The sequence below is a fragment of the Puma concolor genome, chromosome E2 (assembly GCF_028749965.1).
Source record: "Puma concolor isolate L17-30 chromosome E2, mPumCon1.1.hap2, whole genome shotgun sequence".
Classification (NCBI taxonomy): domain Eukaryota; kingdom Metazoa; phylum Chordata; class Mammalia; order Carnivora; family Felidae; genus Puma; species Puma concolor.
Genome location: NC_141681.1, coordinates 44478190 through 44490303, shown reverse-complemented (window position 1 = coordinate 44490303; position 12114 = coordinate 44478190).

Sequence of the window (12114 nt, the reverse complement as noted above, 5' to 3'; positions counted from 1 at the left end):
TGTCTGTGGTATTTTGTTGCAGCAGCTGAATGGACTAAGACGCCATTCCATATTCATTTGCCCTCGGCAGCCACCTTGTCTGGTCATGAATCTCTGGTGAGCTTTGAATCAATGGTTAGTGGAGGAGGGGGCCAAGATGGCGGAACAGCATGGAAGTTCTTTTGCCTCCTGGTCCCTGAAATGCTGCTAGACCAACACCAAGCCATCTAGCACACCTAGAAAACTGATCCGAGGATTGACACCGCAATGTATATAACTTGAACTACAGAACTCGGCAGGTACGTGGTGCAGAGAGGTGAAATGGGGGAGGGAGAAGCCACGGAGGGCAGGGAGCTGTTTTTGCTTGCGGAGAGAGGACAGAGACAGGGGGAGAGGGCAGGAAAAGCACCCCCCCCCCCGAAAGCAGCTGAATCAATGGTGAGTTTACCATTTTATTTTTCTTATGTATCCCCTGACCTGAACTCAACACGGTCTAAAACACAGTCTAAAACACAGAGCGTCTGTGGCACAGACAGAGAGAAATCTTGAATTCGGATGCCTTAAATTTCTTTTTCGTGCCTGATTGTTCTGGCTAGAACTTCCAGGACTGTGTTGAACACAAGTGGTGAAAGCCTTGCCTTGTTCCTGATCTTATAGGCAAGACTCCCAGTCTTTCACTATTGCATATGATTTCTGCTATGGGTTTTCCATGATGGCTTTTATTCTGCTGAAGTTACCCTGTGTTCCTAGTTTATTGAGTGTGTTTTTTCCTCAAATCATGAAAGAGTGTTGAAATTTGTCAGAGCTTTTTCTGCATCAATTAAGATGATCATTCTGTTGATTGATTTTCCATGTATTGAACCATCCTTGCATCCCAGGAATAAATCTCACTTGGTCATCGTTTATAAACCTTTTAATATAGTATTGAATTTGGTTTGCTCGTATTTTGTCGAGAATTTTTGTTCATGTTGATAGAAATATTGGTCTTTAGTTTTTTTTTTACAGTCTCTTTGTCTGGCTTTGGTATCAGGGTTATGCTGGCTTCACAGGATGCGTAAGGACATGTTCTTTTCTCTTCAATTTTTTTTGGAAAAGTTTGAGAAGAGTTGGTAATAGTTTTCCTATAAATGTTTGGTAGGATTAACCAGTGATGCCATCATATCTGGGACTTTTCTTTGTTGGGAGCTTCTTGATTACTGGTTCAATCTCCATACTAGTTACAGGTCTGTTCGGATTTTCTGTTTCTTCGTGATTTAGTTTTGTTAAGTTTTGTGTCTCAAGGAATTTGTCCATTTGATCCAGCTTATCCAATTTGTTGGCATATAATTGTCCACAGCACTTTCATAATCCTTTTTATTTATGTAGAATTAGTAGCAATGTCACCACTTTCATTTCTGGTTTTTGTTAATTTGGGTCTTTTCTCTTTTTTTTCTTAGTCCATCGAGGCAAAGTCTTGGCAGTTTCATTCGTCTTTTCAAAGAATCAGGTTTTTTAAAAAAGTTTAAAAAATTTTTAATTCCGGTACAGTTAAATACCGCGTTATTTTGGTTTCAGGTGTACAACATCGTGATTCAACAATTCTATACATTACCCAGTGCTCTAAATGTACCTTTTTTTCTAAATGTTTTATTTATTCTTGAGACAGAGAGAGACAGAGCATGAGCAGGGGAGTGGCAGAGAGAGAGGGAGACATAGAATCCGAAGCAGGCTCCAGGCTCTGAGCTGTCAGCACAGAACCCGACGTGGGGCTCGAACTCACAAACCGCAAGATCATGACCTGAGCTAAAGTCGGATGCTTAACTCACTGAGCCACCCAGGGGCTCCTCTAAATGTACTCTTAATCCCCTTCACCCGTTTCACTCATCCGCCCACCCACCTCCCTCTGGTAACCATCAGTTTGTTCTCTATAGTTCAAAGAATCAGCTTTTTATCTCATTGTTTTTCACTATTGTCTTTTTATTCTCTATTTTGTTAATCTCTACCCTAATCTTTATTTTTCCTTCCTTGTGCTAGCTTTGGGTTTCATTTGTTCTTCTCCTTCTAGTGCCTTGGGTTATAGGGTTAGGTTGTTGATTTGCAATTTTTCTTGTTTGTTTTTTTTACTTTTTTAACATTTATTTATTTTTGAAAGAGAGAGACAGAGAGACAGAGAGTGGGCAGGGGATGGGGGAAGAGAGAGAGAGAGAGAGGGAGACACAGAATCTGAAGCAGGCTCCAGGCTGTCAACACAGAACCCGATGCAGGGCTGGAACCCATGAATTGAGAGATCAGGACCTGACAGCCACACAGAGAGAAGTTTCCTTGGATCTGAAATGAGTCTCTTGTAGATGGTGTATGGTTTTTTTAATCCATTCTGTCAGTCTCTCTGTCTTTTGATTGGAGAGTTTAATTCATTTCCATTTAAAGTAATTCTTGGTAAGGAGGGACTTACCTTCTGCTGCTTTCCTATTTGATTTCCACGTTTTACAGCTTTTGGTCTCTCATTTCCTCCATTACCGTCTTCTTTTATGTTCAGTTAACTGTTTTTGTAATGAAATATTTAAATTAGTCTCAAATTATTTAGAAGACAAAGTGTGATGTTACAAACCGAAGTCACCATACTACTGGCTTTTAGAATAATAATTTTTAAAATGTCTCTCCGATAATATAGAAAACAAAAAGTGCAGTTATAAATCATTATGAAAATAATATTAGCTTTTTAATTGCCCAGGTGCATTATTGGGATTTATAATAAGAAATATATGTGTGGTCTCCATCCCCATTCCTGGCACAGAACTCCTAAAACCCTTGAATCAGAGTAATCAAGATGTATTTGTTATGTTAATGAGGTGATTCTTGGAAACGGGAGATGATGCCAGAGGAGCCAATCACGTGACTAGAGATTTGGAACTTTCAGTCTTACCACCCCACCTCCTTAGAAGGGAAGAGGCTGAAGGTTGAGTTTAACCACCAGCGGTCAATGATTTAATCACACTTGCCTAGGTAATGAAGCCTCCATAAAACCCCCAAAAGATGAGGTTCGTAGAGCTTCTGGGTGGGTGAAGACATGGACATCTGGGGAGACTGACACACTCAGAGAGGACACGGAAGCATCGCACCCCTACCCCATACCTTGCCCTATGCATCTCTTCTATCTGGCTGTTCCTGAGTTATATCCTTTTATAATAAACCAGTAATCTAGTAAGTAAACTGTTCCCCTGAGTTCTGCGAGCCACACTAGCAAGCTAATTGAACCCAAGGAGGGGGTCATGGGAGCCTCTGATTTATAACCAGTCAGTCAGAAGCACAGACAACAGTCTGGGCTTCCAAGTGACATCTGAAGGGAAGGCAGTCTGGTAGAACGGAGCCTTTGAGCTGTGGAATCTGATACTATCTCAGAGTAGATGGTGTCAAAATTGTGAAATTGTAAGACACCCAGCTGCTGTTGGAGAATTGCTTGGTGAGGGGGAAAAACACCCACATGTCAGAATTGGGCATGGAATCTCACCCTGTGAGATCTTTATTATCACCTATTGAGATCTTCATTTCCTTATATGGCTTCCAGCCACTGTCTAGTGTCTTCATTTCACCCTGCAGGACGACCTTAAACATGTCTTGTGATGGGATAAACTCCTTCAGCTTACATTTTAATATGAGAATGTTTTAATTTTTCTGTCACTTTTGAAAGACAGTTGCTGGATATGGAATTCTTGGTTAACAGGTTTTTTTTTTTTTTCATCTCTGAATATATCAGCCAACTGCCTTCTGTCTTCCTAAGTATCTGATGAGAAATCGGCTGATAATCACATTGAGGAGGTGAAAAGTCGCTTCTCTCTTGCTGCTTTCAAGATTCCATCTTTTGTTCCTTGGGGTTCTGGAAGGCAGCTATGCTCACCAGTATACCACCAATGCACATTTCATTGGCTTTTGAAAGTTTCATTATAATGGGTTCCAGTGTTCATTTTACTTAGAGTTGAGATTCTTAGATGTTTATATTCATGTCTTTCATCAAATTTGGGAAGTTTTCAGCCATTATTTCTTCAGATATGCTCTCTACCCCTTTCTCTCTTCTTCTGACACTCCCACAGTATGTATATTGGCCCACCTGATGGTGTTCCATGGGTCACTTAGGCTCTGTTCACCTTTCAATCTTTTTTTTCTTTCTATTCCTCAGACTCAATAATTTCCATTGTCCTATCTTTGAATTCACTGATTCTTCTGTCTGCTCAAATCTGCCATTGAATCCCTCTAGTGAATTTTTCATTTCAGCTTTTATACATTTTAGTTGCAGAAGTTTTTTTTAAGTTCCTCTTCGGGTTTTCTGTCCTTATTGATATTTCCATTTTGTTCACACATCATTTTGTTGACTTTCCCCATATATTCTTTTAGCTGTTTGAGTTTTTTTAAGGCAGTTGTCTTAAAGTGTTTATTAGGTCTGTCACCAGACAATTTTCAGGGACAGTTTTGGTGACTTTATTTTTTTCCTCTGAATGGGTCATGTTTTCTTGTTTCTTTGTATGCCTTGTGATTTTTTTTTTTTTTTGGAAAAATGGCCATATAAAACTAATAATGTGGTAACTCTAGAAATCAGATTCTCTTCATCCCCAGGGTTTGCTGTTTTTTGTTATTGTATTTGCTTATTGGTGTTTCTTTCTCTTTCTTTCTTTCTTTCTTTCTTTCTTTCTTTCTTTCTTTCTAACAAGGCCTCCAATACCTTTTCTTTTTTTTTAAAGCTTATTTATTCATTTTGAGAGAGACAGAGTGCAAATGGGAGAGAGGGAGAGAGAGAGGGATAGAGAGAGGGAGAGAGAGAGAACCCCAAGCAGGCTCTGCATTGCCAGTGCAGAGCCCGATGCAGGGCTCGAACCCATGAAGCCACGAGGTCATGATCTGAGCAGAAACCAAGAGTCAGATACTTAACTGACTGAGCCACCCAGGCTCTCCTCTTTCTCTTTCTTTCTTTCTTTCTTTCTTTCTTTCTTTCTTCCTAATTGTTGTAAGCTGTTTCTGGGTTGAGGATCAGCCTGGGGTGTAAACCTAAGGTCTTATGAGGTTTTTTTCTGATCTTGCACCTTCCCCTGTATATGCAGTTGTTTTAATGTCCTAGTCTTTACTATCTAGCTCCCAGAAGCGGAAACCGAAAAATGAAGGTGGGGATAAAAAGTCATCAGCTCTTTAAGTTCCTGGGAAGTCACTTCAGCTGAAGAGGAAGAGGCTGGAACAATGAGGGGAGGTGCAACACTAATGGCTACCTGCCTCTTTATCTGCACCTCTGTGATCAGAAGCAGCAATCAGCAATCAGACCACTGATCCTCTATAATGGAGGACAAGATGCTTTTTGCCCACTTTGGTCCTACAGGGTGTATGCAAGCTGCTGCAGGAACATGTTCATGGCTGCCTGCCACAAGGCTGGGGTTGGCTGATGGAGAACGGCTACTCTGCTAAGAGCTGAAATTGACTAAAATCAACCACAATCTAGTATCCAAGCCTTCCTCTGGAAGTTGTTGGCTTTCAATAGACTCCAGAGTTCCAAAATGAGTCCACCAGTCCAGTTGTTGTCCAGGTGGGGAGACAGATCCCTCGCGGTTCCTACTCTTCCACCTTCCCAGAATTCTCCTGGGGTTTCCTTGTGGGGCGATGAAAATGTTCTAAAACTGATTGTTGGGCATATCTATGAATATAATAAAAACCATTAGCTTATACACTATAAAGATGTGGTATGTAAATTATATTACAAGAATGTGGTTATTTTAAAAGGTGCTTGTCTTTCCATGAGGGAAGCATTTTAATGAAACCAACCTGCAATCATCAAGCTGACTGATCCTGTTGAGGAGTGGTGCACACGGCATACCCCGATATGTCACAGGATTCAGTGCGGGTCTTTGCTGCTGGCAGATTGGGCACTTATTGGTGGCAGTAGCCAGATCAGCCTTTGTGAGTGGAAGTTCTTGTTGCTTCATGCACATATCCCATGACTACCACCCTGGCTACCTTGTCGATGAACTGGCTGGGCGACGACAGGAGTGGCTGGGGAAAGTGGTTGATTGGTGTACACAAATGGGTTATCTTATATTCCTAAAATCTTATTTTCTAAGGTCACTCTTTGGCGAGCAATCACATGGAATCAATTATTTTCCTCCTCTGGAGAGTCTATCTACTTATCTCTTCCCCAGACCTCTTTGTAGCAGTCTCTGACCATCTAGACAAACCATTTTCTTTTTTTTTTTTTTAATTTTTTTAACTTTTTATTTATTTTTGAGACAGGGAGAGACAGAGCATGAACAGGGGAGGGTCAGACAGAGGGAGACACAGAATCCGAAACAGGCTCTAGGCTCTGAGCGGTCAGCACAGAGCCCGACGCGGGGCTCGAACTCACGGACCGCGAGATCATGACCTGAGCCGAAGTCGGATGCTTAACCGACTGAGCCACCCAGGCGCCCCTAGACAAACCATTTTCAACCAGTCTTTGACCGTCTGGCCAAACCATTAGTCACAACTGATGAATTGATATAAATCCATATTTCTGGGCATCTCTCCTTCTGGTCAAAATGGGCAACCAGGTGCACTGCTCAAATTTCTGCCCATTAGGAAAATTTCCATTACCCTTATCCTTCAAGGGTGTCCCAGAAGGAGGCTACAGTGATTGAATGCAGCTGCCCACTTTTGGGCGGTGCCTCCATGTCCTGCAGAACTATATGTGAACCAGGGTTTTATGTAACCGGAGTTTTACAATTTGTAAAAAAAATTTTTTTTTCTTCCTCAGTCAACTGGTCATAGAGAACTCTCCATTAGCGATAGCTGAGGTTTGGGAGAGAGAAGGCATTGAAGCAGGAAGCAGGGATCTGGACATCGGGTCAACTCCCTCACGCAAAGTACCTGTGCCTTCGCCTCCTGCTAGAGCCATCTTGTATAAATCACTCCCGCAGATTGCTGCTGTGGCGCATGCCTAACTTTGTGACTCCTTGGGTCATACAACAGGTCATGATACATAGCTCAGTTTGCATAGTATCTTAGTGGTCTGCGTTCAAGTAGATAGACTCTACTAAAGCCCAGTAGAAAGCCAAGAGCCGTTTCTCAAAGGTAGAATAATTATTTTCAGACAAGGATATGACTTTGCTCCAACATCCTAGAGGTCTACACTGTGACTCACCTAGAGGGGGGCTGCCAGTGGCCAAACAGCATCCCTATCTACCGCTGACACTTCAAGCACCATCATAGCCTGAATCCGTTGCAGAGCTTTCCCTTATTCTGGATCCCACTCAAAAATGGCGGCTTTTCGGGTTACTCAACACGTGAGTTACAGCAGCATTCCCAAATGAGGTATACGTTGACTCCAAAATCCAGAAAGGCTCCCCAGGCATTGTGTGTCTCTTTCGGTGTCAGGAGGGGCCACAGGCAGCAACTTCTCCTTCACATAGGAAGGAATATCTCAACACCCCTCAAATCATTGGACCCTAAAAACATTCATTGAAGTTATAGGCCACAAATTTTCGTGGGTGGGATTTATTTCCCACTCTTTGGCATGCAAGTGTCTTACCAATGTGTCTAAAGTGGTTGCTACTTCTTGGTCATCAGATCCCATCCTCATAGTATCATCCATGTAATGGGCCAGCATGGTGTCTTGTGTAAAAGGAAGGTGACGAAGATCAGTCCAGACCATATTATGATGTAGAGCTGGAGCATTGGTATACCTCTAAGCTGGGACAATAAAGGCGTGTCTGGCTTTGCCAGCTGAAAACAAACTTCTGATGGTTTTTACAATCAGGTATAGTAGATAAAAAGGCATTTTCTAGATCAATACCTATATAACAGGTCCCGGGAGATGTATTGATTGCTCCAGCAACAAAACCCCATTTGGGAGAGCAGCAATTGGAGCCACCACCTGATTAAGTTTATGATGATCCACTGTCATTCTCCCTGATCCCTCTGTCTTCTGCACAGGCCAGATAGGCAAGTTGATGGGGATGTGGTGGGAATCACCACCCTTGCATCCTTCAAGTGTTAACAAAGGCACCAATGTCTGCAGTTTCTCTGGGAATGTGGTATTGCTTTGGGCTTAGTATTTGCATAGGTAGAGAGAGCTCTAGTGGCTCCCACTTGGCTTTTCTAACCATTGTATCCCTCACTCCATGGTTCAAGGCACCAGTGTTGGAATTCTTCTAATTGCTCAATATGTCTATTCAATTTTTGCAGCTAAGCGTTGAACGAATTTACTTGGGTATCCACAGGGTGGGTTCAGTGACCAGCTAGGCCTTCCCCCAAACTCCATTGATCACCTGACCTCCATAGCCCCCCCTCTGACTAGTGAAACACTACTTCCTGGGATTCCAGGAACTAGAGTCAGTGGCCACCCAGGGTCCAGTAATCCTTAGAAAATCTGCTTATTTCCTTTTCCCCAGCGTACAGCTGCCTGGTAAACGGCCACAGGTCTCTTTGGAGAAGTCTAGGAGAAAGATTAACAGCATACACTTTTGGCAGTGGAACAGGGTCCTTGCTCAAAGGGACCTGGCCTCTCCTTTGATCAAAGGCTCAAGTGTAGGAAGTAAGTGAGACACCATGCCTAGGTTTTGGTCATTCGGGTTAGACTTCGTTCACTAGACCCAGAACTCATCCACTTATTCAAATTGAGCAAGACTTTAGTAGGCTGCCCTCCTGCTTCATTTCTAGGGAAACCATGACAAACTGGTAAATGCCAACGATCTCTGCAAGTCAGACTATTCCCATTACTGGTTTGGCTTACTACCCACTGTGGAAGCCATGCTGTCTTATCTTTGGTGTGCAAGTGCCACCAGGGGTCCCTGCCACCTGTGGGTTCCAACATGCCTATTGCATTTAAAGATCCCAGTCCAATGACAGCCATTTCCACTAGATATTTTTACAAAGAAGAGCCACCATAAAGCTCTTCCAGGATGCTAGGACTCCTTCTTATAAATTTATTTGACAGCCACGTGACAGCTAATGGTAGTGATATCACTGTGGTCCCTTAACTCCCCACTGTGCGTGTATAAGCAACTCTTAAATGACAAAGCCATTCAGTGTTCCAATCTTTTTAAGCCTGGGTGGGTTTTCCCCCAGCTTTACTGAGGTATAATTGATAAATAAAAATTATATATATTTAAGGTGTACAGTGTGTTGTTTTGATATATGTACACATCGTGAAATGATTTCCACAATCAAGCTAATTAACATTTCCATCACCTCATATAGTTGTGTGTGTGTGTGTGTGTGTGTGTGTGTGTGTGTGGTAAGAACACCTAAGATCTGTTCTCTTAGCAAAATCCAGTATCACTGTAATAAGAACACTATTATTAACTATGGTCACCAAGCTGTACAATTAGATCTCTGGAATTTACTTGTATAACTGGAACTTCGTGCCCTTTGACCCACTTCTCCCCATTTCCCGCATCCCCCTGTCTCTGGCAACCCCCACTCCACTCTCTGCTTTTATTAGTTTGATTTTTATAGATTCCACTTATAAGTGATATCATGCAATATTTATTTCTCTGTGTCTGGCTTATTTCACTTAGCACAGTGTCCTCTAGGTCTCAAGCTTTTTGGATACCTTCCTCCATAGCAGAAGTCAGCAAACTCTAGCCTAGGGACCGAACCTACTGTACAGGCTGTTTTCGTATGGCCCACAGGCTACTGAAAATGGTTTGTACATTTTTAATTCACATAAAATCAAAAGAAGAATAATATCTTGTGGTCCATGCAAACGATATGAAGTTCAGATTTCAGTGTTCCTAAGTAAACTTTTATTGGGACACGGCCATGCTTATTCATTTACAAATTGTCTTTGGCTGCGTTTCTGCCATAATGGCAGAGTTGAAGCTGACACTGACCTATAAAACCTAAAACATACACTGTCTGGCTTTTTGCAGAAAAGGTTTGCTGATTCATGCTCTGTGGTTCTCCAAAGAACCTCTGACATTTTAACCCAGTACAGGCAACCTTTGGGTACATATGTCAGTCAAAAAACCAAGCAAACCGGCAGAGATATTCTTAGACCCGTACGTTCAAACACGGAATCCAGAATCTCTGCTCAGTGGACGCAATCAATAAATTTGGCCTGATCCAACTTTATTTTCTGCCACCACCTTGATTCAGCACACCTATGACCCATTTCCATACCCATTCTGCGGTTTTCTGTTGATACACATTGGCAAACGGAAATTGGCAATTGTTTTGGTGACCTCCTCATGGGTCATATTTTGTACTTCACCCTTTGGGTTCTGTTGAGACTTGAGTCTAGGTATAGGTTTCAGAGGCAAGAAAAGGATGTAGGAGGATAAGCGGCCCCTTGCAAGGCAGCTACCTTAGGGAAGGCCATTACCGTTTCTTCAAGCAGGAGGAGACTAACCTCCTCAGGCAGGGGTGCAGGCTCACTCTGTGGGCAAAGAAGACTTGACAGCCTTATTAGGATCTGCTCGGGGTGCTCTGGTGGCTCAGTCAGTTAAGCATCTGACTCTTGATTTCTTGACTCGCCGTCCGTGAGTTTGAGCCCCGCATCGGGCTCTGCACTGACAGCACAGAGCCTGCTTGGGGATTCTCTCTCTCTCTCTCTCTCTCTGTCCCTCCCTTGCACACACTCGCTCTCTCTCTCTCTCTTTCAAAAAAAATTTTAGAAAACAAAATAAAAAATGTAAAGAATCTGCTCATATATCTCAATCCCAATTTTCAGGCCCCTGTTTCTTCCCACGTGATGCTCTAACATTAACAAAAAGACCCTGTGGGGTCGGAAGTTTGATTTGAGTTGTAATTTGGCCACCCACAGGATTTCGCGTTGACTTGGCGTTTAGAACTCCTGGCCCTGTGTCAACGAGAAATAAGAGTTTCTTTCCATGCAGTCGCAGAAACTGTTAAGTCCCTTGCACAGCTCTTGAGACGGCAAAATGTAAAAGTCTGAGCTCCCCATTTTCTTTCCCAGAGTTTTCCAGCATCATTAGAGGCAACCAAGAAACTCTTACACGCCTGAGTTTTACTAAAATGTTCTATGGGAGCAAGTACTTGGCCACCCCGAGGCTTGCCTACAGATACAGGAAGCCACTCGTACTGATCTCAGTGACTGCTTTTCCGCTTCGTACAATGGACTCTCGGTGTCCCCTGTACCACCGGAAACAGCTCACCGATGCCTTTCAATCTAATTAGATCGGGAAAACAATTCCAGAAAAAGCCAGAACTCATCCTTAAGATTCGGCTTTTCTGGAACCACTCCTAGACCACATTCTGTATCAGCAGAGCAGAACCACTAAAACACACACACACACACACACACACACACACACACACACACACACAATTTGTCACAGGAATTTGACCTTTCACAATGGTGGGAGCTAGTTAAGCTGTCTCTGTAAGGCTGTTGTCTCTGCGCTTGACGCTGGACTAGAAGTCCACTGGGCAGGCAGTCAGGAAGGGAAGGGAAGTGTAAGGTCAGGAAGAGCAAGAACAGTCTGGAACCCACCAACGCAAGTTGGAGTTCATGAGGGTGGACTGAACCCCACGCCGTCCTCGTTGCCTGTGATCTTGGTGGTGCAATGTGCTGCCACCACCGGGACACCCCATCACAGGGTGAGGCTCACATCTGGCCCAGGAGTCGGGGGAGCTGACAGAGGGGGAGACGGGACAGGCCTGGCTGCCTTCTGCCAACGAGATGAGTCACAGATAAGCCACAGCCAGTGTAAGCCGTAAAATGACCGCTGCTCCAACCCCGACCCAGCAATCTCTCATGAGAACTTCTCTTGCAGGCCACCCTAAGCAGAAGCGTGCAAGGAGGGGGATGCTAGGAAATGTCATTTAACATGGACACATCACAAAGCCACCTCACAAGATGTTTTAAATCCTGTCTAATCTCCCCACCGGCAGGAGCTCACCGACTCACCAACCTCAGTAGAAGCAACACCTCACTGAAGCAAGCCTTGGAAGTCCCTCCCAACACCCCCCAAAAAGCACAGTGTGGTCCCATGTGAAGAAAGCAGATTCCTTCCAGTTAGCATGATTCGGCCTTAATTCTTCCAGAACGAGACTCTTGTCAATATTGTACTCAGGAGCCTGGCCGCATTACAAGGGCAATTCCATTAGCTCTTGGCAAGCCGTCTCTCCCCTGATGTAAGAGTGGAGGAGAAGGCTGCAGTGTAGATATCACACAACAGAAAA